The sequence below is a fragment of the Myodes glareolus genome, chromosome X (assembly GCF_982192425.1).
Source record: "Myodes glareolus chromosome X, mMyoGla1.1, whole genome shotgun sequence".
Lineage (NCBI taxonomy): Eukaryota > Metazoa > Chordata > Mammalia > Rodentia > Cricetidae > Myodes > Myodes glareolus.
This window is the reverse complement of record NC_142053.1, coordinates 45920930-45945892: the sequence shown is the minus strand read 5'-3', so window position 1 is coordinate 45945892 and position 24963 is coordinate 45920930. Positions and strand designations below refer to the sequence as shown.

Below are 24963 nucleotides of genomic sequence, written 5' to 3'. Positions count from 1 at the left end.
ACCATCATTTTACTTTCACAGGATCTCCTAGAAAATAACATTGCCCCCATGACAGCTGAAGCAATTCTAGAAGATGATGCCCCCTCTCGCAGCAATGTTTTTCCTCAGGCTTAGGGACATCATTTAGCGGTTGATTATAATTGGTATATGGTTGAGTGCTGGGGACAAATTTTATAAACTCGGAGATCTTTTAGAAAAAGAAGAGGGAAAATTGGATGATGGGATAATAAATTGATATTTGTGAGTTATTGTTTACAGACAATTACATTGGTATAGATTCTTGTATATAGATACAAAGTTAAATTATATTGAATATTATATGCATGCATGCTTCTACCTTTGTTTAAAACATATATATATATATTTACCATATTGCAGTGTATATTTCTACCTCTGATCAAGATACTTATACATTGTTTATATTTGGAGGTCATTGTCCTCATTTATTGCACAGTTGTTTATTGTCTTTGTCTTTAAGTTAGATAGGTATTAGGAATTACAGATCAATAGTCATCTAAGTTTGTCATACTTATAGTTAGACTAATCAGGTTCTTCAGATACATAGAGATTATATTCTGTATAGATAGATAATCTTCAACCATTTCAAGGATCTGTGGAACATAGCATTTAAATGAATTAGGCTTTTGTTGACATGAGACATGATTGCTCCTGTCAGCTCCAATCTATTCCTGAGAGAATGTTGAGCACCAAAGACACTCCACTTAGAGCCTGTTTTCTTCTTGGCAAAAACTGGCCTTTGGGTAAAGAAATGCCCATGCCTCAACCACTGACAGGATATAATATCCAGAAATGGATAAGCAGGACTGTCAAATCTTGCCAAGACAGGGTAAGACAGTTTTGAAAAATTTCTTGCCTTTGAAAATGGTCTGTCAGTTATTCTAGACCATAGCCAAAGTTGGTCACTTTAACATTCCAAAATGAGACTTTGGGTGATTGCTCAGGTAGCTAATTGTCTCTGTCATATATTGCTCATTTGGAAGCTACTTGATTGTACTTCCTGCCTGCTCAAGTAATATTATCTTCCTTCTCAGGCCTTCGATGGGGTTGAAGATTAGATAGTCATAGTTACCATCCTCTTATGAGCTAGCCAAACATTTTCCTATATAAGACTAACACACCATACGATAGAATGATCATCAAAGTATTTAGCATATGTTCCTTGCTTAATATTGTTTATGATGATTTTAATTCTAATCTTATACATCATTTCTGTTCCTAGTATATATTGTTTTGTATTGGGTTTAGAACTCTCTTATTTAAACAAAAGGGGGAGGTGCTGCGGGAACACCTTCTGCTCCTTCAGCCAATAGCCTTTAAGATAGCAGCCCACTTGGGCATGGTCTCGTTTGCTTTAAAAAGCAGCATAGCCAGGTGCTCACTCTCTTGCTTCCTGCTCTGCTTCTGCCTACTAGACTTCTTTCCTGATCATGCAGAGCACTGTTGTCTGGGACAGTGATCTGTAATTTTTTCCCTTTAAATAAATAACCATTTTATTAATCATAATTCCAAACTGGTGTGGGATTGTTTGCAGACATGCATTCAGGAACTATGGCCTATCATGGCAAGGAAATCACAGTCAGAGGATCAGTAGGTGGCTAATCACATTGGTCCAATCAGGAACAGGGAGAGATGAGTGCCAGTGCTCAGTTAAGTTTTTCTTTCTTTGCTTCTTCTTCTTCTTCTTCTTCTTCTTCTTCTTCTTCTTCTTCTTCTTCTTCTTCTTCTTCTTCTTCTTCTTCTTGTTCCTCATCTATTTTTCAGTGAAGACCCCAGGATCCTAGAATGGTGCCACTTACTTTTCAGGGTGCACCTTCCTTTCTTAGTAAACCTTAGCTGGCAATGCTTTCACAGACATGCCCACAGGTGTGTCTCCTAGTTAATCACAAAGTCAATTGAGTCTACAAGAGAAAATATCCATCACACATCCTCACCCCAGAAGCCTTCTGAGAACTATCCCAAAATTCTAGAAATACTTTCACTGGGATCAGCAGGCCTTCTCTTGGACACCAAATAGTCTAATAAGTTCATATAGCTACTCCTTCCAACAGGAATCTAGACTGTTTCCTGGAAATTTCTGCTTCATTTTAGGCCATGAATACCTGAGCATCAAGTGTGAGGAATGTGGAAAAACCCAGGATCAGTTATTAAGGTACTAGACACAAGCCTTCTCATCCAACTGAAAATAACCACTATCAAGGGAACTGCAGCAAGTTTACACCCAAAATATCTTCACCAAAACTGAATTCATTCAAACACTGCTTGGCCCATTAGCTCTAGTTTCTTATTGGCTAATTTTATATTTTAATTTAACCCATTTCTATTAATCTGTGTATCACCACATGACTGCCACTTACTGGAAAGAACCTGACCAGCGTCCATCTCAGGCAGGAGATCCATGGTGTCTGCCACTCTGCCCTTCTTCCCAGCATTCAGTTCTGTCTTCTCCACCTACCTAAGTTCTGCCTTATCAGGCCTAAAGCAATTTCTTTATTCATTTAACCAAGGAAAGTAACACATGAACAGAAGAACCTCCTACACCATTTCTCCTTATCTGTTTAAACAAAAGAAAGGCTTTAAATATAACATAGTAAAATTACATATAACAAAACAGTTATCAAGCAAGAATTACAGTTACAATATTTATATTTACTTTATCTTTTATCATAACTAAGGAAAATTATAAATATCACTATAAATTCTTCAATTCTGTCAAAGATTCAGGAAGGATATAATGTTACCTAAGTAATCAGAAAGTACATTGTAAGTAACTTCCAAAACTCTAGAACTGACAGAGACATCTCGCTGCCTATACAGTCACCCAAAGTTCTTCTGTTCTATTGGGGCATCCAAACTTCAGCCTACAGGCCCATAGTATCCAGCAGATGTTGTCTGGGGGTTTCTGTCTTGCCAAGTTCCTGCAGTGATTAAGTCCCCCCAAAAAATCACACGGAGGTCTATATTAATGATAATCGACTGACCCATTAGCTCAGGCTTCCTTTTTAACACTTATAACTTATATTAACCTATTATTCTTATCTATGTTAGTCACATGGCCGTGTACCATTTTCAGTAGGGTAATCACATCTTCCTTCTTCTGTGGTTGGGACAGGACTACAGAGGAATGGGCTTCCTCCTTCCCAAAACTCTGCTATTCTCACTGACCTGCTTTTACTTCTTCTCTGGTTGTTCCACCTATATTTCCTGCCTGGCTACTGACCAATCAGTGTTTATTTAAAACATAATTGACAAAATATAGACAATTCTCCAGCAGACTTTTCCATGAAGGAGGAAATTTTAAAGACAGCTCAATCATTTTCTTCTGTGTCCTGCAGAATGTCTCGCAGACACTTTTCATGAAGCAGGAACCCTGAAGGACCTTCGTACCTTTATGGAAGTTCAGCAGTCAGCAGTCTGTGGGTAATACATATCCAGTGAGGCAGTCCAGGCAAGAGCAGTTTCTTGCAAAAATGGTTAGGGAGCCTCTTTGATGCCCATCTTCCTTTTGAAGTAGCTTGGTGCGGCCAGGAACAGATATGTCTCACTGTCATGAAAAGTCCTAATTTTTTAAAACATTTAATTGCCATATTCTGAAGGTCTCTGAAAGAGTTGAAGAATATCTAAATGAAATATATCTCTATATATCTATAAAATCTAATTAACATGACTACAAGCATGACTATTAAAGATGACTCTATTGACCTATATTTCTTAATTATATATTACATTGTTAAATGAGCTACATAATCACAATACAATAATCAAGATTAGAAATACATATAGATATAACAAAATTGACCTTAAATTCATATCGATAAAGCAAGATCCATACAAATGCAAATTATTCATATCTATCATATCCCCCTTTAAATGTAAACAGTTATAAACAATATTTCGGAAAATGGGTGATGTTTTTTCTCTCCAAACTGCTTCCTGCTGTATGGGGTGCTGTTAATCAGGTCTTTCATGATGTATCCTGTATGCTAGTTTCATCTCAGTTAGCAGTTGAGCAAAGTAATTTTTGAGGGTATTCACAGCAACCCTTCAGGGAGACATGGTCTATCATGCCATATTGGTCTAGAAGCAATCCATAGGTTCTCATCTTCTGTGAAAACAAAAGAAGAACCTCTTTTCCAAAGCACCATATCCTTAGATACAAATTCTGAAGTCAAGATACCTTCATAATATAGATGTTGGATTAGCTTAGCAGCCCATACAATGAAATATCTCTCTGTACTTAGCTCCTTCACAGTCAAAAAATTCAAAAAAAACAATAATATACAGGATTCAGACTCTCTGTGAATTTTCCATTTTTTATCTTTATTTGTTAAAAATTTCCACCTCCTCCCCTCTTGCCATTTCCCTCCCACTCCCCCCATTCTGCCTCCCTGTCTGTCTCCAGTCCTAAGAGAAGTCAGGGTACCCTACCCTGTGGGAAGTCCAAGGCCCTCCCCACTACATCCAGGTCTAGGAAGGTGTGTGTCCAAACACACTAGGCTCCCAATAAGCCTACATGCAGTAGAATCAAAACCCAGTGCCATTATCATTCGCTTCTCAGTCAGCCCTCATTGTCAGCCACATTCAGAGAGTCCGGTCTGATCACATGCTCATTCAGTCCCAGTCCAGCTGGCCTTGGTGAGCTCCCATTAGATCAGTCACACCATCTCAGTGGGTGGATGCACCCCACACAGTTCTTACTTCTTTCGTCATGTTCTCCTTCCTTCTGCTCTTCATCTGGACCTTGGGAGCTCAGTCCAGTGCTTCAGTGTGGGTCTCTGTCTCTATCTCCATTTGTAGTCGGATGAAATTTCTATGATGATATGCAAGATATTCTTCAGTGTAACTATGGGATAAGGCCAGTTCAGGGAATATACCCAAGAGTTGCCAAATCATACTACAAAAAGCATTTGCTCAACTATGTTTATAGCAGCACTATTTGTAATAACCAGAACCTGGAAACAACCTAGGTGCCTCCCAATAGAAGAATGGATAAAGAAAATGTGGCACATATACATATTAGAGTTCTACTCAGCGGTAAAAAAACAATGACATCTTGAATTTTGCATGCAAATTGATGGAAATAAAAAATACTTTACTGAATGAGATAACCCAGACCCAAAATGATGAATATGATATGTACTCACTCATAAGTGGATTCTATCCATAAACAAAAGATATTGAGCCTATAATTCATGATCCTAGAGAATCTAAATAACAAGGTGAACCCAAAGAAAAACATATATTTATTCTCTTTGATATTGGAAGTAGACAAGATCTCCAGGCAAAAGTTGAGAGCACAGGGGTGGAGATGGGGTGTGGGGAAGTGGAGATGGGCAGAGAGAAGGGAAGAGGGGATGATTGGGAAGAGCTTGGGGGAATGGGATGGTTGAGATGGAGGATGGGTGGATATGGGAGCAGGGAAGAACATATTAAGGAAGCCATTTTAGCATTGACATGAGACTTGGCTCTAGAGGAGTTCCCAGGTGTCCAAGGAAATGAATTTTCCATTTTTATGTGGCTTGTTTTTACTCTATTACTTTACTCTGTCTCTTTAAAGACTTTAATCCCGTTTTTAAGCATTAACTTTATTTTATGAATCTCTATACTCTTTTTCTTCTCTCTCCCAAGCCTCTGTACATTTATCCAAGACTGTGACCCATTTTTAGGTCTTTTATGTCTAAATCTGTCCTTATTGCATTGTCTGTAATTCTCCACTTTCCAGGAATACTTTTGCTTTGCACTTTTAAAATGCTAAGTGCTTCTTAAAACTTAAGTTGCACCATTAGTATCGGTAATAAAGTATCCTATTTGCCTACCCAGTCTAAAACTTAAGCTGTACTATTATTACGGTAAATTGCTTCTCTGCTATAATTATGGAACTGCTTCTCTGAGTCACTCACACCTACCAACTCCAAGGCAACTAATCCAAGTTGCCATCAAGCAAGCTGGAGAAATATGCTCACAAGCCCCACCCAAATGCTGTTTCCTGCGCAAGAGACAGAGATTTTGCTAACAGCATAGCCCAGAAAACTGGGATTTTAAAGCCACTACTTTTTTTTCTGCTATGGCTGCTAAGCCAGAAAAATCTCTCTGCAGCATGCTATCAGAAAACAGCAAAAAAGCTGTGTTAAACTCTCTCTCTCTATTTTTTCTTCTAGAATTCCTTTTCAAGCCCTCTTAGGTTTTACATGGAGTTAGTTGCCCACATTGAAGGCACCAATTGTAACAAGGAGAGAGGGTTCCTTTGTTTGTCCCAGCCACCCAGTTAGCTTACACCCAAAATAATACACACAAAGTGTATTCATTAAAATACTGCTTGGCCCATTAGCTCTAGTTTTTTACTGGCTAATACTTACATCTTAATTTAACCCATTTGTATTAACCAGTTGGTGCAGAACAATTCTGTACTCTGTCAATTATGTTTTAAATAATCGCTGATTGGCAAAGATCCAGGCAGGAAGTATAGGTGGGACAACCAGACAAGAAGTAGAGTCAGGTCAATGAGAACAGGAGAATTCTGGGAAGGAGGAAGCCCCTTCCTCCTCAGTCCTGTCCAGACATCGAAGAAGCAGGATTTGACCTGCCATGCTGAAAAAGGTTCTGAGCCATGTGAATAACGTATACTAGAATAATGGGCTAATAAAAGTTATGAGTTAATAAGAAGCCTGAGCTAATGGGCCAATCAATTTGTAACTTATGGAGATCTCTGTGTGATTTTGTTTGGGGCTGAACGGCTTTGGGAACCAGGCAGGACAGAAACCCCAACAAGCAAGCCCTCATGTTACAAAAGACACTGAAGTGTGGACAACTGTATCCACATAAATCCTGAGACAGCTTGGGAAGTCATTCTAGAACAAAATTACAGAATTACACATGGTTTCTTAATTTAACAGCAACTTCTTGGGTCTGCTCTGCTTGCTAGAGGCAGACAAGCGCTCTCATTTCAGAGAGGCTTCCTGACTCAGCTTTAGCTGCAAAACCTTTTAGCTCTTTTAAGAGGTCCTGCCACAAAACATTTAAATGGTGTTGATGAAAAAGCTGACCACATGCTTTTCAGTTTTCAGCTGTAGCATAAAAAAAAAGCTGTGCTGTTTTAAAATGCCAGCTCTCTGGGCTATCCTGCCAGGGAAATCTCTAATACTTTCAGGCAGGAGGTCTGAATATGGAGCATTTGAGTGTGGTTTGCTGCAGCTGGCTTGCTGGCATGGACCTTGAAATGCCATAGAGTTGTGGTAATAAACATGGTTCCAGCTGGTACCTCCACCATGAGCCTTGAATTTCATGAAGCAAAGGAATGGTCTGGATCCAACTGTCAAAGCCCCGGCTTTAATCCTCTCCATATTGTTTAGAAAATTAAAGACTTATGTGGTCAGAAAAAGAGAGATATACAGTAAAAGAAAGATTCAAAGTTGAAAAAAGTCCTCTAAATATTTTATACTGTTAAAAATATATACAGGCTGAAGGTTAAAGTCCTTAAAATAACAAAGAAAGAAAGAGAGTAGTTGGGTATGGTGGCACAGACCTTTAATTCCAACATTTGGAAGACAGAGGCAGGCAGACCTCTGTGAGTTCAAGGTATGGTGGCATGTGCCTTTAATCCCAATGCTTGGGAGGCAGAGACATACAGACATCTGTGAATTCAATGTGTGGTGGCGCTCACCTTTAATCCCAGCACTTAGGAGGCAGAAGCAGTTGGATCTCTGTGAGTTCAAATACAGCCTGGTCTACAGAGGGAGTTCCAGGACAGCCAAATATATAAAGAGAACATGTCTCAAGAGGTAAAAGTAAAATAAAAGAAATTGAGGTTAAAGTAAAGCCACAAAAAGATGAGAAATACACAGAGAATCTTGATACTGTATGTTGTTAGGCTCTCTTTGAATTGTTTGAATGCTGAGGGTGGAGCAACTGCTGCTAAAAGATAGTGGCTTATAAATATTGCTGACTTAATATAAGATAGGTATTATGAAAATACCTGGACTTCACAATTGAAGTCAAAAAGTATGTTACTTTGGAGAAGAGATTTTGCTTTTGTTTCTCCAAGAAATGAGAGTCTGTGGATTCATTCTAATTTAAGAAAAATCAGGTTTGATCAAGGAAGATCTCCTGGGAAATCTGCAGTAGGAACGGATGGCCAAAGATATCTGAGTTCTATATCCAGAACAAATACAAGACTGATGCTTGAGATGATTAAGTCTCAGAGGATACTGCAGTCAGGACTTGACCATAACTCTAAATTTTCTTTAGGTCCCCATAAGATCATCAGCATCCCCAAATAACAGGAAGTAACCTGGAAAACAATGCCCACATTCAAAAAAAAAATCAACTATGGATGTTCCTGTTTTTTTTTTTAAAAAAAAAAAGAGGAGGAAGTACTGAGGGACAATTCTGTACTCTGTCAATTATGTTTGAAAAAATGCTGATTGGCCAGTAGCCAGGCAGGAAGTATAGGATGAACAACCAGACAGGAAGTAGAGGCGGGTCAATGAGAACAGGAGAATTCTGGGAAGAAGGAAGCCCATTCCTCCTCAGTCCTGTCCAGATACCGAAGAAACAGGATATCATCTGCCATGCTGAAAAAGGTACTGAGCCATGTGGCTAACATGTACTAGAATAATGGGCTAATATAAGTTATAAGAGTTAATAAGAAGCCTGAGCAAATGGGCCAGTCAGTTAATAAGTAAGTTAGACCTCCGATTTTCTCTGAGGCCAAATGGCTGTGGAAAACAGGAAGGACAGAAACCCCAACAAGCAGGTCATCATGTTACAATCTGGGTATAGCTACATGACTGTCATTTACCGGCAAGATTCTAACTAGCGTCTGTCTCAGGCAAAAGATCCATGGCTTCTCTCAGTCTGCCCTTCTTCCCAGCATCCAGTTCTGTCTTCTCTACCTACCTAAGTTCTGCCCTATCAGGACAAAAGCAGTTTCTTTATTCATTTAGCCAAGGAAAGTCACACATGAACAGGAACCCCCTTACATCAATACAGGATATGAGCTATTGTAACTTTCATCCTTAAAAGTACTAGGAGTTAAGAAGTTCCTAATCTTTTTCTTCTAAGCACTTGGTTGGTTGTTCAAATAAACCACATTCAAAGAGTTCTTAAGGGCTGGCTCAGTTGGGAAAGACTGTTAGGTAAGTGACCCAGTATCATTTTATTGGCCCAGTCAGCAGAGAAGTCTTATGCAACAGGAAAAATCAGGGTGGCATCTCTAAGCCCCATGGAAAAGTTCTTACCTCAGTGTACATAAGAAGGGATCCCAGGGTCAGGTTGTGTCCCTGAGAGGGATGGGTTACTTGCCCACTTGACAGTGGTTCAGTGAACTTACTCTCTGTGTTGTTCTTTATGCACTTGATACAAAAACACAGCCAATACTTAAACCCAGAACTGATTATAGTTTCATTTTCCCAGAAAAATAATGTTGAGAATATGTTGAAGATAAGGCAATTATCTCCTCTTGATTACACCAGAGTCTGGTGAAACCACACCTAAAGGCACAGGAGCCTCAATACTGAGGATATCTGGAACCCATGTCGGTACATAACTTTAATCCCAGAACTCAATGAGGAGAAAGGGAACATGTCTGTGAGTTCAGGGCCAACTGAGTCTACATGATGAGTTTCAGACTAGACACAATGCCAGCCACTCAATCTCTGTGAGTGTTAGCTTCCTCCTGTCTAAAATGTAAGAGGTGTACATGTCTTACAGTGATTGTGGCAGGATTGCATCCACACGTGTTACCAGTTGTGCTGATATACACCAGCAAGGCATGCTGGAGTGGGAGGCAGGAAGCTCAGAAGTCCATGCACGTTTGAATTTTAGTTATCTTAGGACTTGTCTGTGGCAATTCTACAGAAATGGTTCTTTGCATTGTTGCTCTCACAGATCCTATCAGCCTAGCTACTTGAATACATTAGAAAAATAAAAGTGCTGGTATGTATGTGTGTGTGTGTGTGTGTGTGTGTGTGTGTGTGTGTGTGTGCCTGTGCATCTGTGCATCTGCCTATCATAAGTAGTCTGACCTAAAAGGAGCCTGTGCTGGCTAGTTTTATGTCAACTTGACACAAGCTAGAGTCATCTGAGAAGAGGAAGCCACAATTGAAAAAATTCCTCAAAGAATTTTTCAGGCTGGAGTCAAGACTGTAGGGCATTTTCTTAATTAGTAAATGATGTGAGAGGGTCAAGCCTATTATGGGTAGTGCCACCCTGGGTCAGTGGTCATGGATTCCTTCAGGAAGCAGACTCAGCAAGTAGTGAGGAGCAAGCCACTAAACATCACTTCTTTTGGGCCTCTGCTCCAGTTCCTGCCTCCAGGTTCCTGCCCTGCTTGAGCTCTTGCCTTACCTGCTCTTGATGATGAACTAAGATATGGAAATGTAAGTGAAATGAACCCTTTCTTGCTCAAGTTGCTTTTCACCATGGCGTTTCATCAAAGCCATAGTAACCCTCACTAAAACAGACTCTAAAGTGCTTCCCAATATGGACCATCTCCCAGGTAATTTGAAGGTTTCGTCTTCCCCCAAAGTCATATTCCCAGAGCCCTCCAGTCACTGTCTCTACTTCACACACCACAGCTGCTTTCCTGACATTCCCTTTCACCCACATCCTGGGAGTTTTCTTTTAACTAGAAGTATTTTTTCTAATGCTGATGCAATATTTTGAAACTACCACGCACATTGTAAGCGTGGAACTTCGGCTGGACCCCAAGACCAGAGTTAATGATACACCTTAAGGTCACTGGAGACTTAAGACTGCTGGCCTACTGTGTACTCAGACTGTTTGCTCTCCCTGCCTTGAAGAGAACAACGTTGCAACTGACCTTACTTGCCTTGGATTTCCCATATAATCAACTTTTACAACCTAAGCTCATGCAGATCTTGTCTTTAACTATGTAATTTTCCATGCCCCTGCCCCAGAACAATGCATGTGTAAAGAAAGCATTTGCTGAAAGAGGCAATTACAGAGGTTGAGAACAACCTTCTAAAATCTATTGTAGATCAGAAACATCCATTTAAGGATATTGGCAGATAAACAATGATGTTTGAAGTACTGCTTGTTCAGTGGGTCATTTGGAATCAGTTAGAGCCAATAGCTTGCTCCCTTGGTTTTTTTTTTAAAAAAACTCTGTTAAAGATTTCTGTAAACTTTTCCATTCATTCCCTATGTGATGTTCTTTGTGCTGTTCATTAAAGACAGAACAAAGCCTTCTGTGAGGAACAGACACACACAGTCACAGGCAGACAAACATACATGACACACAGGAGACAGAGTCACACAAACACGGACGGGGACAGACAGATTCACAAATACAGATCCACAGAGGACAGAAGACACAGAAAGCCAGGGATAAATCTTCATAGACATAGGACGGAATATGCAAAATTTGGGAATTCAAATCTGAATAATCAGAGGACAGAAGACACAGGAAGCAGGAAATTCAAACCCAAACTTGCTCTTGCTGAAATGAGCACGAGGGGGAATGCTTGCATTTCTTTTCTTATTGAGACACTGATGTATCATTGGTAACTTGGAGCTAATCACTAATGTTTGTAATGCACGAATCCAGCCTCTCATGTTAGAAACTCTGGTTCCTAGGTCCTCTAACCACTCCTTTCTCTAATGGAGCAAAGACTTCACTGACTTCTCTGCTATTCTAAAGTTTTGTGATGACGTACCTCCACGTGTCACACAGTCAATGCACTGGGTATTGAGTGGACTCCAAGTGGAAGCAATTCCTTTGTGAGAAAACTCTTTTTTTATGTCTTTGATTATTCCATCTGTGTTTTATCATGTTCTACTTTTGGAAATTCATAAGTTGTTTTGACCCTCTAATTCTCCTATTTGGATCTCTTTTCCTCCTTTTTGTACTGTATCCTGAGAACTTGATATAAATATATCCTCTACTGAATTTAAATAATGCAAAACAAACAAATCCTTCTTCTATTGTAGTTTGAATTTTGCAGAACAAGTTCTTGTTTTTAGAATGATCAATTTTGTTTCCAGGATCAGCATATATTTTATGGAAATAGTACATCTATGTGTCTCGCGAAGAACATTGATCTCTAAGTTATTCATGTCTCATTTCTAATTCTTCCAAGTTCCTTGTTTCTGTGTATCTCTTTTGCCAAAGGTTTTTGTCTAATGCATCGCTATTCTAAATAATTTACTTGCATTTCAAAGTACAAACTCTGTGTGTGTGTGTGTGTGTGTGTGTGTGTGTGTGTGTGTGTGTGTGTGTTTGTGTTGGGGCAGTTATAGATTGGTGCATCTTACTTAGCCATTTCTTTGGAAGACCCTAAAATTTAGTATCTATAGGTCCTTTTTCCTAGGCTAATCAAGTTCCACTGTTGGAAATCTTCCAATGCTTTGTCCTAGGGATACATGTCTATCTACTAGCATTAAAGTTGATAGGCAAGGTGACTGTCAGAGGGTGTATTGAATCACGCCAGTCATCAGCTAGTCAGTATCATAATATTCATCATTATCATTCTCAGCATTCATTGAGGAGTTACTTGACCAAACACAAACATGCATGTATATAAGTATGTTCTTTAAATCATTGTTTAATATGGGAAAAGTTTAAAACACTCTATATGTCCAAAATGAAAGATTAATTATAAAGCCCATGGTATATTGCCACACTAAGATAGTGGGTAGACATTATAAACAGCCTAACAGCTTTGGTTACTGGAATTGGATACCTCCCCAAGAGCTACTTGACTTTCCATTTCAACTGAACTGATCTTACCTTCAGCAATATTCCAAACACACCCCAAAGTTGTAGTAGAAGAGAATAGAGGATGCCCATTGAGAATTGTAATGATGGGGAAGATAGACAATCTCTATCCCCACCTCCCTTCTCTTTCCCAAAGGAAGGCCATGATGCCCTAGCAATTGTCTAACAACTCAACTGAAGTACCTCTGTTGTAAAAGCATCTCCACTGTGGCCAGTTTCAAACCACCTATGTGACAGTGCACTAATGTATTTTCTGACATGTTCTCAAGTGGCTTCCATGAGTCCATGAGTTGTGGTGAGTTTACTTCAGTGCACCACTGGAAAAGAGGCCCTAGAATAGGACAGCAGTTAGACATGCAACTCAGCCACCCTGTTGGAGCACTACAATGATTAGACACATGCTAAGCCACTAGTTCTGTGCTGCAGAATGGCCATTTACCCTTTGTGGGATAGAGAACTCTAGAAAGGAGGGAATGATGGGATTGTAAGCTAAAGAAGAAGCAAATGCTTCTTGAGTTTCTTTTTATTTTTTAAAGATTTTTTTTTTACTGTGCATTTAGCGTTCTGCCTGCATGTATGCCTACAGGCCAGAAGAGAGCACAGATCTCATTACTGATGGTTGTGAGCCACTATGTGGTTGCTGGGAATTGAACTCAGGACCTTTAGGAAAGCAGGTAGTGCTCTTAACCAATGAGCCATCTCTCCAGCCCAATTTTTGAGTTTCTTATCCCTAAAAGATATAGAAACCAAAATCTTGGTGGAGATGGGGAGCTTTGGTTTCCTCTCCTACCTCACCTATCATACAGAAAAGGCACAGAGTCTAACACAAAGAATCACAGCCATCAGAAGAATACGCAGCAGGGAAATACAAAGGACAGGGCACAATTTGAGGTATTATTCTCCACTGTGTCCCTCTGGAGCCAGCTCCATTGCAAATTTGATAAGAGGTGGAAAGCACGCCACTGGTTTTGCTCTTTTCTCCTTTGATTTCAAGGCCACAATGATAAAGGCCACCAGATCACAGAGAGAGAATAAGGAGGAGGACAGTTGTGAATCAAACAAGAAATTAAAGTTGGAAATCAGAGCTAAGCCTTATGAACCAGAACAGGGAGGTAGCGGGAATGGCCCACACCTTTAATTCCAGCTTGTGAGAGACTGAGTCTGGAGGACTGCTGCAAATTTGAGGTCAGCTTCTGATTCAACATTGGAATCTGTGAACCAAAACACATAGCAACAGTAGCCAAAATAGACTTGTTTGATCATCTCGTGTACTACAGTATCATGAATCGGAGATAGCATCAATAAGTTTGCAGCCCCGTAGCAGAAAGAAGTATAACAGGCCTTTTGAACAGATGGAAAGGAAAATCATAGTGTATAGTTGTCTTGGAATGGCAAGTGCATAGCCATTTAGAAATTTTCTCATTTAATCCATGGCCATACTCTGAACATGCCTGATCCCAGAAAGTAAGCAAGGTCAAGCCTTACCAAGACTGCAATGCGAGACTCTTCTTCATTCTGCTTTCTGGAGGTTTGAATTTTGAATGTTAAACAGATTAACATATAAATGTCTACGTTAGTGAAGCAGACAAAGGTGATATAAGGAACAGACATGAAGACATAAAGTTCAAAGAAATGAATTTTCTGGTACATGCATAGTTTGTGGTAATGGAAGGTGTGGAAGCAAGCTGGCTTCAAGAATTCTCAGGGGACCATTCATGAGGACGGCTTCCTGGAGAGAAAAATGTCAGGGTCAGAAAGAGGCAGCAGCTGTAAGGACTTTACCCCAGGAATTCTCTCTGCCTACGTGTTCCTTCGAATTTGCAGAGAGAACATGGAGAGAAACACAGTACAGAGTCTTAAAGTGGGAAATGGAAAAAGGATTGAGGTAATACAGCAAAAGTCCAATGTCTTATTAATCTTCATGAGTAACTAGAAAGCTTGGTCTGAAAAGAGGAACAGTGTTTTTCCACGGTGTGTCCATGAGCCAGAAACAGCTTGGCCTCCTGGAATTCTTGATATAAATCCTGGTTTTTCTCAACACTCATATACAGGCATTGCTGGAAACAGCTTATTTAGCTTCAGTCACTTAAACAAATGATTTTACCTTTGACAATGGATCTAGGTATCAAGGTAAATATTCTATTTTTCTTTGAGATCACAGCTGTTTTTATTTGCTAAAACTGTGTCTGAGAAACATTCTTTCCTCAGACCTTGCCAAGTGAAGCGTGATACAGCAAAGTACATTTAAAAACAGTTTCTGAAAAGAACCATTTACTAGGTAACTCAATTACAACACTGTTATTGATCATAAAGTAGTGAACTGTACTGAAGGGAAAAAGCAGACATCCTCACATGTCCGCTCTCTGCCTGTCACAAAGGTTCAGAGAGAATACTTGGTGGAGCAAGAATCCGAACCGTCTTAGACCCATGTGCTCTGCAAGCATGGCTTCCATGTCCTGCATACTTTTGGTTAGAGTGTGACAGGGAAGCCAGTCAGGAAAAACATTTTTAAAAAATCAACTAAGGCAGATTACAAATGATTTCCTTTCACAAAAGAACTAAAAATGTCTCCTCCATCTGTTTAAAAAACAAGATCAACTACAAGGTACTGCATTCCAGCAAACAGTTAGTCATTTGCAACATTGACCCCTTAATCACGAGGGTTTGGAGAACCGACTTAAAGTCAGAGAAGCAGGTGGTTAAATACAAAATGTGTAAATGTTAACCCGTCATAAATATAAGACATTGACAAAAGTAGAGAATACTGGGCACAGAAATAAAGTTCTTCAGGAAAAAAAAAACCCACTGCTTAAGGTAACAGAGCTAAGCATTTTCCTACCTTGGATGGATTCTGATAATCATATCCCTAAAGACTGAGTATCTTCTGGCACATTTCCTTATCAATTGGACAATCACCTGTTCCAACACTAGTGTGTGAGCCTCCTCCCTCTCCCCAATGCCACCTCCATTAACATAGGGTGTAAGTAACATGTTCTTTTCACAAAAAAGTTCCAATTTCCCTCCACAGCTCTCTTCAGTGTTACTGAAAATAGCCTGCCGTTTTTTAACTTGTTCAACTAGATTTTCAGCACTAATAAATCTCAACATTATAAGCTGCATAAAATAAAAACAAAACACTGCAAACCATCACACTAGTAAGCAGATTATAAAAAAACATTTGAAATATTCAAGGAAAATCAGGATTTAGTACTTCCCCCTATGCTTTGAACACTGTAATCACCTAACATTATTACTGCATGAAGTTCAAAGTAGGCCTTAAAGACACAGTCTTTCTGCAATAAAGAAAAGTGCAAAGACACAAAATGAAATGTAAAGTCTTTTGCAAGAATAGATGTTTGGAGAGTGGTGAGGAAAAAGATTTTCATCCTTCATTGTACACCTGATACCTATATGAACAACACTAGTAATACATAATAGTCATGGACACGGTAAAATAAAAAGCAACTCCCACTAAAAATACTTGTATTCATCCTACAGAACCCAAGAGATAGGAGTGCTATTCGAAAGGATCCACATGCACGTCAAACGTGTGCATTCTGTTGAAGGCTAGAAATAGGAAGCTTGATTTCCAGTGTCTCCGAAGAGCTCAACATCTGCATTCATAACCAGCATCCTGCTTGGGTTACCTCTGACTTCAGTGCATTGCAAACAAGTATTAAGTTTGGGGAGTTCAGGGAGGTACCCGTTTTCAGTAACTTCATGTTTAGAATGTGCTGCAGCTGTTTTTGAGCTATAAAAAATGAAAACCCAAAAATGGAACATTTTTACCAAGAGGAAAACGTATTTTTTTAGTTAATCAGGGCTATCCTGCAGATATGAAAACCATAGAAAGGTGACAAGGAGGCTCACAAATATAAAGGAATCCTGACTTTTACATGGACAATCCTTTAAAAAAATAAAAAAGTATTACATAAGTGTCATAAATAGTGAAATCTGCTTATGTTAAATAAATACGTGAAGCTTTGTTTGGACATTATTTCTTTGCAAAAGCAGTACATATTCTTTGTAAACAACTACCATATTTACAATTTCACTTCCTTGAAAGCCAGAGGAAAACATGAAAGAATGAGCTTTGAAATAATCTGTACTGCTAAGGTGGTATCAGTGAGGGTAAGCAGATTTGGGTAAAGCAGTTTCTAGATACCCGGGCTAATCTGGGTAGTTAGCTCATTTGGTGAAAGGCCAGGGTTGTGCCTGTTCAATCCAGCTTCTCTTCTGGCCTGGCAGCTTTCTCCAGGGAACCAGCAAGGCTAGTCCAATCCCAATCAGTCTCAAAAGAAAAATGAGGCAAGAGTACTGGGGTTATCACAATCTAGTCTTACCACTAAAGAAGAACAAAAAAGTGCGTGTCCATACATGTGAGCCAGCCATCTCATCTTCAAATATGGGCAACACAACTAGAATTGTATTTCAAATAACCCAATATGCCTCACTTTCAAAAAAAGATAATCTCTTAATTTATGAATATGTCTTTTTAATGTGGCATGTTGGACCTGCTAGATACAGCAATGAAATATTGACAAGTGTGCACTAGTACCTTACCTGATAAATCTCGAAACCAAGAAAATCCGAGGCTGTTGCAAAAGCACACCCATCTGTACCAACTGAAATCCCTACTTTAAAATTGGTTTAGAAGTTTCCTTCCTCCACCTACTGTTTTTGAAGAGCAGATTGTAAAAACCTCAATTTAACTTGTGCTAGGTGGTAGCGGTTTGATTTTTTTGAACCAAAGACAGCTCTGCCAAATTTGTTGATCTTCTGCTTCATCTATTCAATTCGAATACTGGGTCAAGCTGCTGTGGCTGTCACTGTAGGAAACCAGTTCATGCCTATATCACTGTCATCATGAAAATGTTCCATTCTCCAGAATGGAATTTACACTGGTATGTCCATCATCCCCTAATCTGGAAGGTGAACAAGCTTTATTCAGAATGTGACTGAATTTGCGTCAATAACTGGGAACGGTATAGTTTTAATTAATCACTTACTAAACACATAATGGAACTTAGTCTTGAGTGGGAATTTTCTTCATGCCCCTCTTATGGCCTGGGAAACTTAATAAGAGGCCAACATGATAAAGGAGCCCCTGCTAAGGCAGACCTTATGGGAACAGAGGGAAAATGACAAGTGTACATGGTTAAATTATCAGCAACAGGTTAGCAAATTACCTGGTACTGAAATCAAATACTGAAGACCTAAAACGTCACGTCTGAAATATTCTTCCTATCCTGAAAGAGAAACAAGAGAAAAGACACGATTCCCTCAGAAAGCAATGAGTCGATTGAGGTTGTGACTTTATATTTAAGCACCACTCAAGAACATGGACACAAAGCAAACGATTTCCCTTTGCCCGTCACTATGCCAGCTATACAGCTTCGAGAGTTCTGTTCTCATTACACAACCCTTTCTCTGTTCCCAGAAGATAAGACAGCCCTGCGACAAATGGGACAGGTGGTATTTTCTGATAACCAGCGGTCGATGCAGTGGGCGTGGTACTCATGGGAGCAAGGTAGCTTATGTATTTTGTTGCCTTCCATGTATTCCATAATGCAAATAGTACATGTCTTCAATGCGTCATTTTTACCAAAACTTCTCATTGCTAAGTTAGCAATCTGTTCTTTGGTGAGTCCTCTAGTTTGGTGGTTGTCATTAAAAGGGTAAAGTAGGGTTTCATACACCCCTGAGCTTCTTTGTGAACTTTCACGATTGGAACTGAACCCGGGGTTGGAGCTGGAGCCAGCAGCAGAGCTGTTCCGACCAGAGCGCCCTCTTCCACTCGGTGGAAACTCACCAAAACCTGTCGTTCTCTGCCTTGATGGGGTTTGAAAAGGAACAGGTGCAGTTTCCCTTGATCCAGTATCGAAGAGTGTAAGAGTGGAAAACCTGTTAGTATTCACATAGGTTCTCTCATCTGCAGGTTCAAAAAATGTTAAGGTGCATATAAAACCTCCACGACCACTATCATAAAGGACCATGGTGTTTGGGGCCTGGGACCTTGACCGAGGTCTGCTAGCTACGCTATCTCTCTGGTGGTATTCTCCCTGCAGAACTCTTCTGGCTTGAAGGTCTGTGGTTGGAGGTCTTTGACCAGATCCTGCCGCTCCACCATTGGTACCCATGTCTGAAGAACTTGACCCTTGAGCGGCAGAATTTCTTGACCCAGAAGCCGCCAAAAGACCTCTACGTAGCAACTCAGGCCCAGTTATCTGCTGTCTCAGAGTCCCATGGGGAGGGGTTCTAGAACTTCCCTCGATCTCATTTACCAAAGGGTGCACAAAAGTATGAGATGAGATGCTACGATGAGATCTTCGTGGAATTTCATTTGCTGTGTGCAGAAGAGACCTACTTCTTTCAGCTCTGGCTGAAACACGGGTCTTCTCCCGTGTTCTGGTTTGTGGTTTCTTGCCCTGCTCCGACCTCTGGTGGATGGCACTTCTGTTAATGCTTCAGCAGAACTGCGTTCTGACCTAGGTGGTCTGGCAGATGATGTCTCAGATGCTGAATTTTCCATTGGCCTTTGGCTGCTGCTGTCCATGTTTTCTGCACTAAGGTCTGTAGCAGACGGTTCATTTCCGTTCTCTGGGGTTTGTCGTCCATTTTTACGGTTCACATTTGTCTCTAAACTGAATCTGAGATCACCACTGTGTGGATTAGTGTGGCCCACTGCGCTCCAGGACTGATTCCTTCCCTGACCACTTCTTGTTGTATTGCCAGTCTGTCTTACAGAGTTAGGATAATCTATTATGGAGTCACCATTGGACACGTCATCTGAAGAGTCTCCAGGTCTATTATCATCTGAGCTCTGTGTCGGGGGCGGCCCCTCTTTGATTTGCTGTAGTCTTCTGAGCAACTCCTCCTCAGTACTTTGACCCGGGGTGCCTAGCAAATTGCTGTCTCTCATAAGTCGATAGTCTTCTCCGCTCAGATTATTTACAAATTGATAGAAAGCTTCTTTCCGATTCAATCGAATCAATTGCCTTCTGCGCTGTGCTGCAGATTGGTCATTTCTTTTATCGCTAGAATCTGAGTTTTCCATCTTGATGAACAAGTGGAGGATTTCTGTCTGTTATGACATAGGACTGAAATCCAATAAACCGGACTTTCAGTTTTCTTCACTAGGCTTCGATGGTCCGGCCAGGAGGGGACTGGCTGGGCTCTGTGGCCTCAGCTGCTGCCTTGGCTGCCTGAGCTCTGCCACATGGCTGCCTCCTGCTCCCTAGCCCGCCTCCGAATGGCTGGGCAAGACCCGCCTCTAGCCCAGGAGCTCCGCCCATTCTGACGTGTAGCAAAGCAGCCATTATCTTCCATTGTTACCTAGCAGTGACAGAAATCGACTCAAGGTAAATTTTCTTAAAGTCACCCCAAATTACCTATTGAATGGATTTCAGTTCCCCTTTCTCAGCTACTCCTCATGACTCAAGAAGTCCTACTTAGAAAGCAGATGATTCACCCAAAGCGTACCAGGTAGGCCTGGGGTAGAGCTACTGGTAGTCCTACTCGTAGGACACACCCACTCTTCTTGCAAGGCTGACATCACGCTGGGGGAATTTATTGAGACACTGACTGCTTCCTGATAGGCTGTCACCACACAGGATGTTCATTGTGCCATTCCCCAGTGACAGTGGCTAGGTGCCATCATGAGAAGGAAGGTTGACCTTCACTCCTCTGGTGTCATGAGAACAAGGATTAAGTCAGGGAGCCTGAAGACACCCGGCTACAGCCCTCGAGTGGGAGATAGCTGTATGGACTATTACAGAGAATGGGAAAGCAGATATGGACATGCTGATCCATTCAGATTGGCATCTGATTAGGGTGGTAAGGAAAAAGGTGGTTTTAGCCCAGCCCTCCATGGAAGGAACTGTTAGTGTCACCGGATGTCAGCAGGAAGGTTGATTCTAGAGGTACCTGCTGGCCATGCATTTCAGTACCAGCAGGATGGAAAACAGAAGCTCAGACCCATTGGAGCGCTTGATTTCCCCAGCCCCTTTCTTCCCACAGAGCGTTCACTGAGGGGTGATTTATGAAAATTAGCTTGTTTCTTTGTGTGTGTATACATTCACTTTTTTCTTTGTGTATTTGTACACATTCACTTCTTTCTTGTGAGTGTGTGTACACATTTCCTTGCCACTATGGGTGTGTGGAGGTCTGAAGACAACTTACACAAAGTAGCTCTCAGGAACTGAATGGAGCCTTTCAGACTTAGTGGCATATGTAATTACCTGCTAAGCCATCTCTCTAGCCCTACAAGTAAAAATGTAAAACATCTGGCCTGGAGAGATGACTGCTCTTCCAGAGGGTCTGTCTTCAATTCTCAGCACCCACATGGCAGCTCACATCTGTCCAGTTCCAGAGGATCTAACAACTTGACACCAAAGCACAAAAAATAAATTTAAATAAATAATAAAGGATTTAAAACACCAAAAAACTATTTAAGGAATGACATTCTGATATGAATTAGAAAAATTAATATTGTGAAAATGGTGATCTTACTAAAAGCAATTGACAGATTCAGTGCAATCACTATCAAAATTCGAATGTTATTCTTCACAGAATTGCTAAAGTACTTCCAAAAATCACAGAGAGACACAGAACATCACACGTGACCAGAGCTATTCTTAGGATGGCAATGCTGGATTTTGCTACACTACAGAACCATAGGGACAAAAACAGCATGCTACCAGTCCCAAAACAAAAGACAAAGACAAAGGAATAGAGAAGAGACTCAGAGTAAATCCACACTGGTACAGGTTTCGTGTGGGTCTGAGACAGGATCCGTTACAGCTCAGGATGGTCTTGCTTTGAACTGCTGATCCTTCTGCCACTATCTCCCAAGTCCTGGAATTGAGAAAGGTCATTTGACCTAATTGTTGACAAAGGTGACAAAAGCTCTCACTACAGAAAGCACCACTTTTTCAACAAATGGTGCTGAGAAAACTGTATGTTCTCCTGAAGAAGAATTAATCTAAGTGACTATCTCTCACCTTGTAAAGAAGTCAATTTAGTCTGCCACAACGACCTTAATGGAAGGCTTTCAAATTTGAAACTGCTGGCCTGGAATGGGGAGAACACGTCATGATAGAGGAAAGACATGGAAAGGCCTTTCTGACAAGAGCTCCAGGGGCTCAGGAGGCAGAACCGACAGATTGGGTTTTATAAAACTGTAGACCTGGACAGCAAAGGGAACAGGCAGCAGAGCGGAGAGGCCATATACAGAAGGAAGGAATTTCTTGCTAGTTTTATACCTCACACTGAATTAATATACTCAAATATCAATATACAAATCATCCAATCAATACATTAGCCAATGAACTAACAAACGATTCTTAAATGAACAAAGGAAAATATGGCTGATAAAGTTAGGAAAAATGTTCAACATCCGTAGACAGCAGCAGGTCTGCAAGGTAAAACTATATTCAGATTCCATCTCATTCCAGTCGAAATGGCCACCAAAAAACAAAGCAGTGACATCACATGCTGGCAAGAATGTGAGAAAATGAAATCTGGTGGAGATGTCAACTAATCCAGCCCCTATGGAAAATAACAGTGCAGGTTCCTCAGAGCACTGACAATGGAACTGTCACATGATGTAGCTGCAGGACGGTTGGGAAAATCTGCAAAGGAATCCTAGCCAGCCTGTTAGAGAGAGATGAGGGAACCCCTTTATTTTTGTGGCACTATTCACATAGACCACGTTATGGCATCATCCTAGGTATTCATCAACAAATTAATGGTTAAAGGAAATTTGTCATGTCACACAATCACACACACACAAACACAAGACATAAAAGAGGGAGAGTAATTATTTGGAGAGAGAATGGGAACTAGCAGAGAAAGGAAAGAATACAAAAGGTCATCAACAAACTGCAATGATATGGGTGTATGTAAATGTCATATTGGAACTCATTATTTCCTGTACTAAGTGAAAACTGTTAATTAAAAGATGTTCTATCTATAGTAAAAGCAATCAGCAGGAAAACAAAGTATTTTGTTTCCTCAAAAGCTGTATGTTGAATAGTCATTCCTACAAGGTCATCAAAGTCCTGCAACTGTGTCAGCCTATTCTGAATTTAATGCATCTTCAAGTGATTTTTGCCTGGCTATGTTTCTGAACTTGTGACAAAGTAGGATCCAATTGCTTAAAACTAACTGTCCTTAAATGGATCTCTATTTTGATTGCATCTCCAGAATAAATGTCTGTCTCTGGGAGTCTATGTCTTCCTGTCTCTCTCTGTGTGTTATAAGGTAAAGACAAAGCCCCTTCTGTCTTTTTGTTTTGTTTTGTTTTTTGAGACTGAGTTTCTCGATAACTTTGTGCCCTGTCTTGAAACTAGCTCTTGAAGACCAGGCTGGCCTCGTGCTCAGAGAGATCTGCCTGACTCTGCCTCCTGAGTGCTGGGATTAAAGGTGTGTGCCACTACTGCCCGGCAGCTCTTCTTCTGTCTTCTTTGGCTCTTATGACTACAGAAGTGACCCTGAGAAACACAGCCTACCTTCTGAGTGAACTTTGCTCACATTTACCAATAGTGTTTTCTGACAAGCCAGATAATTATTCCAAGTATTCCCTTAATTTTAACAAAAATAAAGTGTCTTGTAGTTTCATATTTTTATCTAGGTTCTTAGGTCTTTGAGTTTGATGTTGTTTTAGCCCAGTACAATTACATTTTCATCCTGACCTAGAATATTTGCCCAAAACACTTTTATAGCTGTAAGTTCTATGTTATTTATAACATGTACAACTGTAGAAATATGATTTGCACAATATTTGGGAGATATCTAAAAGGTATAACTTTCCATTAGAGAATTCTTCTCTGGGTGTAATATCCAGAGATCAGAGTTGTGAAAATCCAGCATTGTCTTCACTACGTTGCCTAAGCAGTTTACTATATTGCCAAGAATGGTGGTACATGCCTGTAGTACCAGCCCTAGGGAAATGGCCGCAGGAGGATGGGAAGTTCAAGGCCAGCGTGAATCCCTGTGTCAGACAAACAGAAAGGACCTAAAGATGTAAAAGGCTGCATGGGGCATCACACTGCTGTGATGTGACACTGGCACATGATAAGTAGAGGTAGGAGAGCCAACAGTTGAAGGTCACCCTTGACTATTTAAAGTGTAATGCTCCTTTAGTCCAAGGAAGATCCTGAAGCCGCAATCCCAGATAATCCCGATACTCATTATTTCTTTGATCTGAGGGGCCTTTTAAAGGTCTCTTGTCAGGAGGAATGACTTGGCCGGAAAGCAGTCCTGATTTAAGAAAGCAGAAGCAAAACTGAGAGTGGCAGCTCACATTCTTTAAACCTAGCATCTGAGAGACAGAGACAGGGCAAATCTCTGTGAGTTTAAGGCCAATCTGGTGCACAGAGTGAGCTTCACACAAGCCAGAACAGTGAGAACCTGTCTCAAAATTCAAACAAAACTAAAACAACAGAAAATGAAAACCCACCAAAATAACAGTGGCAAAAATAGACAAACCAGGGTCAAGTGTTCCCTATGGTTTTCACAGGATGGCTAAAGGGGAGAAAGACATATTATAGTCTAGGAATGGCCACCAAAAGCCAGGCTTCTCAATAGCTGCCTAGTGGTAGACTAAAACAGGGAGGCCAAACAATCATGGACAAGTAGCTGACCTTTTTCTGCATGTGCTCTGCTAGGAAACTCTGTCTTGCTGGATTCAGTAAAGTAACTAGCATGTTGGCAGAGTCTTTTGTTCCTTCACCCAGGAATCCTGTAATCTGATAGTCTCTTTGCTGCTGTTAATAAGATCATAGGGGCATGGCTTGTCTGGAGTAGGAAACTGAGCAGGGCCAGGTTGCTTAGAAGAGGTCCAGATGTAAGCTGTGGGTTCTAGCTCCCCAGAAAGCCTTGTGCAGATAATAGAAGCCCTGGGTACTTCTCAGCACCTTGTTTCTTGTGACATTAAGTCAATCATTGTGCCTCCCTAGGCTTTTCTGTTGTAATTTTGAATTACATATGGTGAGGATTCAAAACTCTATTAGCATGCTCTTTTGATTTTGGATGACTAGCCACTATACATAGATTTGAATGCTATTGCTTCCCCATCCCATCCACAAAAAGTAGGAAATATTGCTATGTGTATCTTTTTTGGTTTGGTTTTGGTTTTGTTTTTTGAGACAGGTGTTGAGGACCGCAACCACATTCTCCACCACAAGATGGCACTAGCACCCGGTTTC

The 24963-nt window shown here is 40.6% G+C and overlaps 1 pseudogene; it reads right to left on the bottom strand.

Moving 5' to 3' along the window:
- Positions 1-17990: 17990 nt before the first annotated feature.
- LOC148117279 (E3 ubiquitin-protein ligase RLIM pseudogene) lies at positions 17991-19992 on the bottom strand (annotated as a pseudogene).
- Between the last annotated feature and the right edge of the window lie 4971 nt (positions 19993-24963).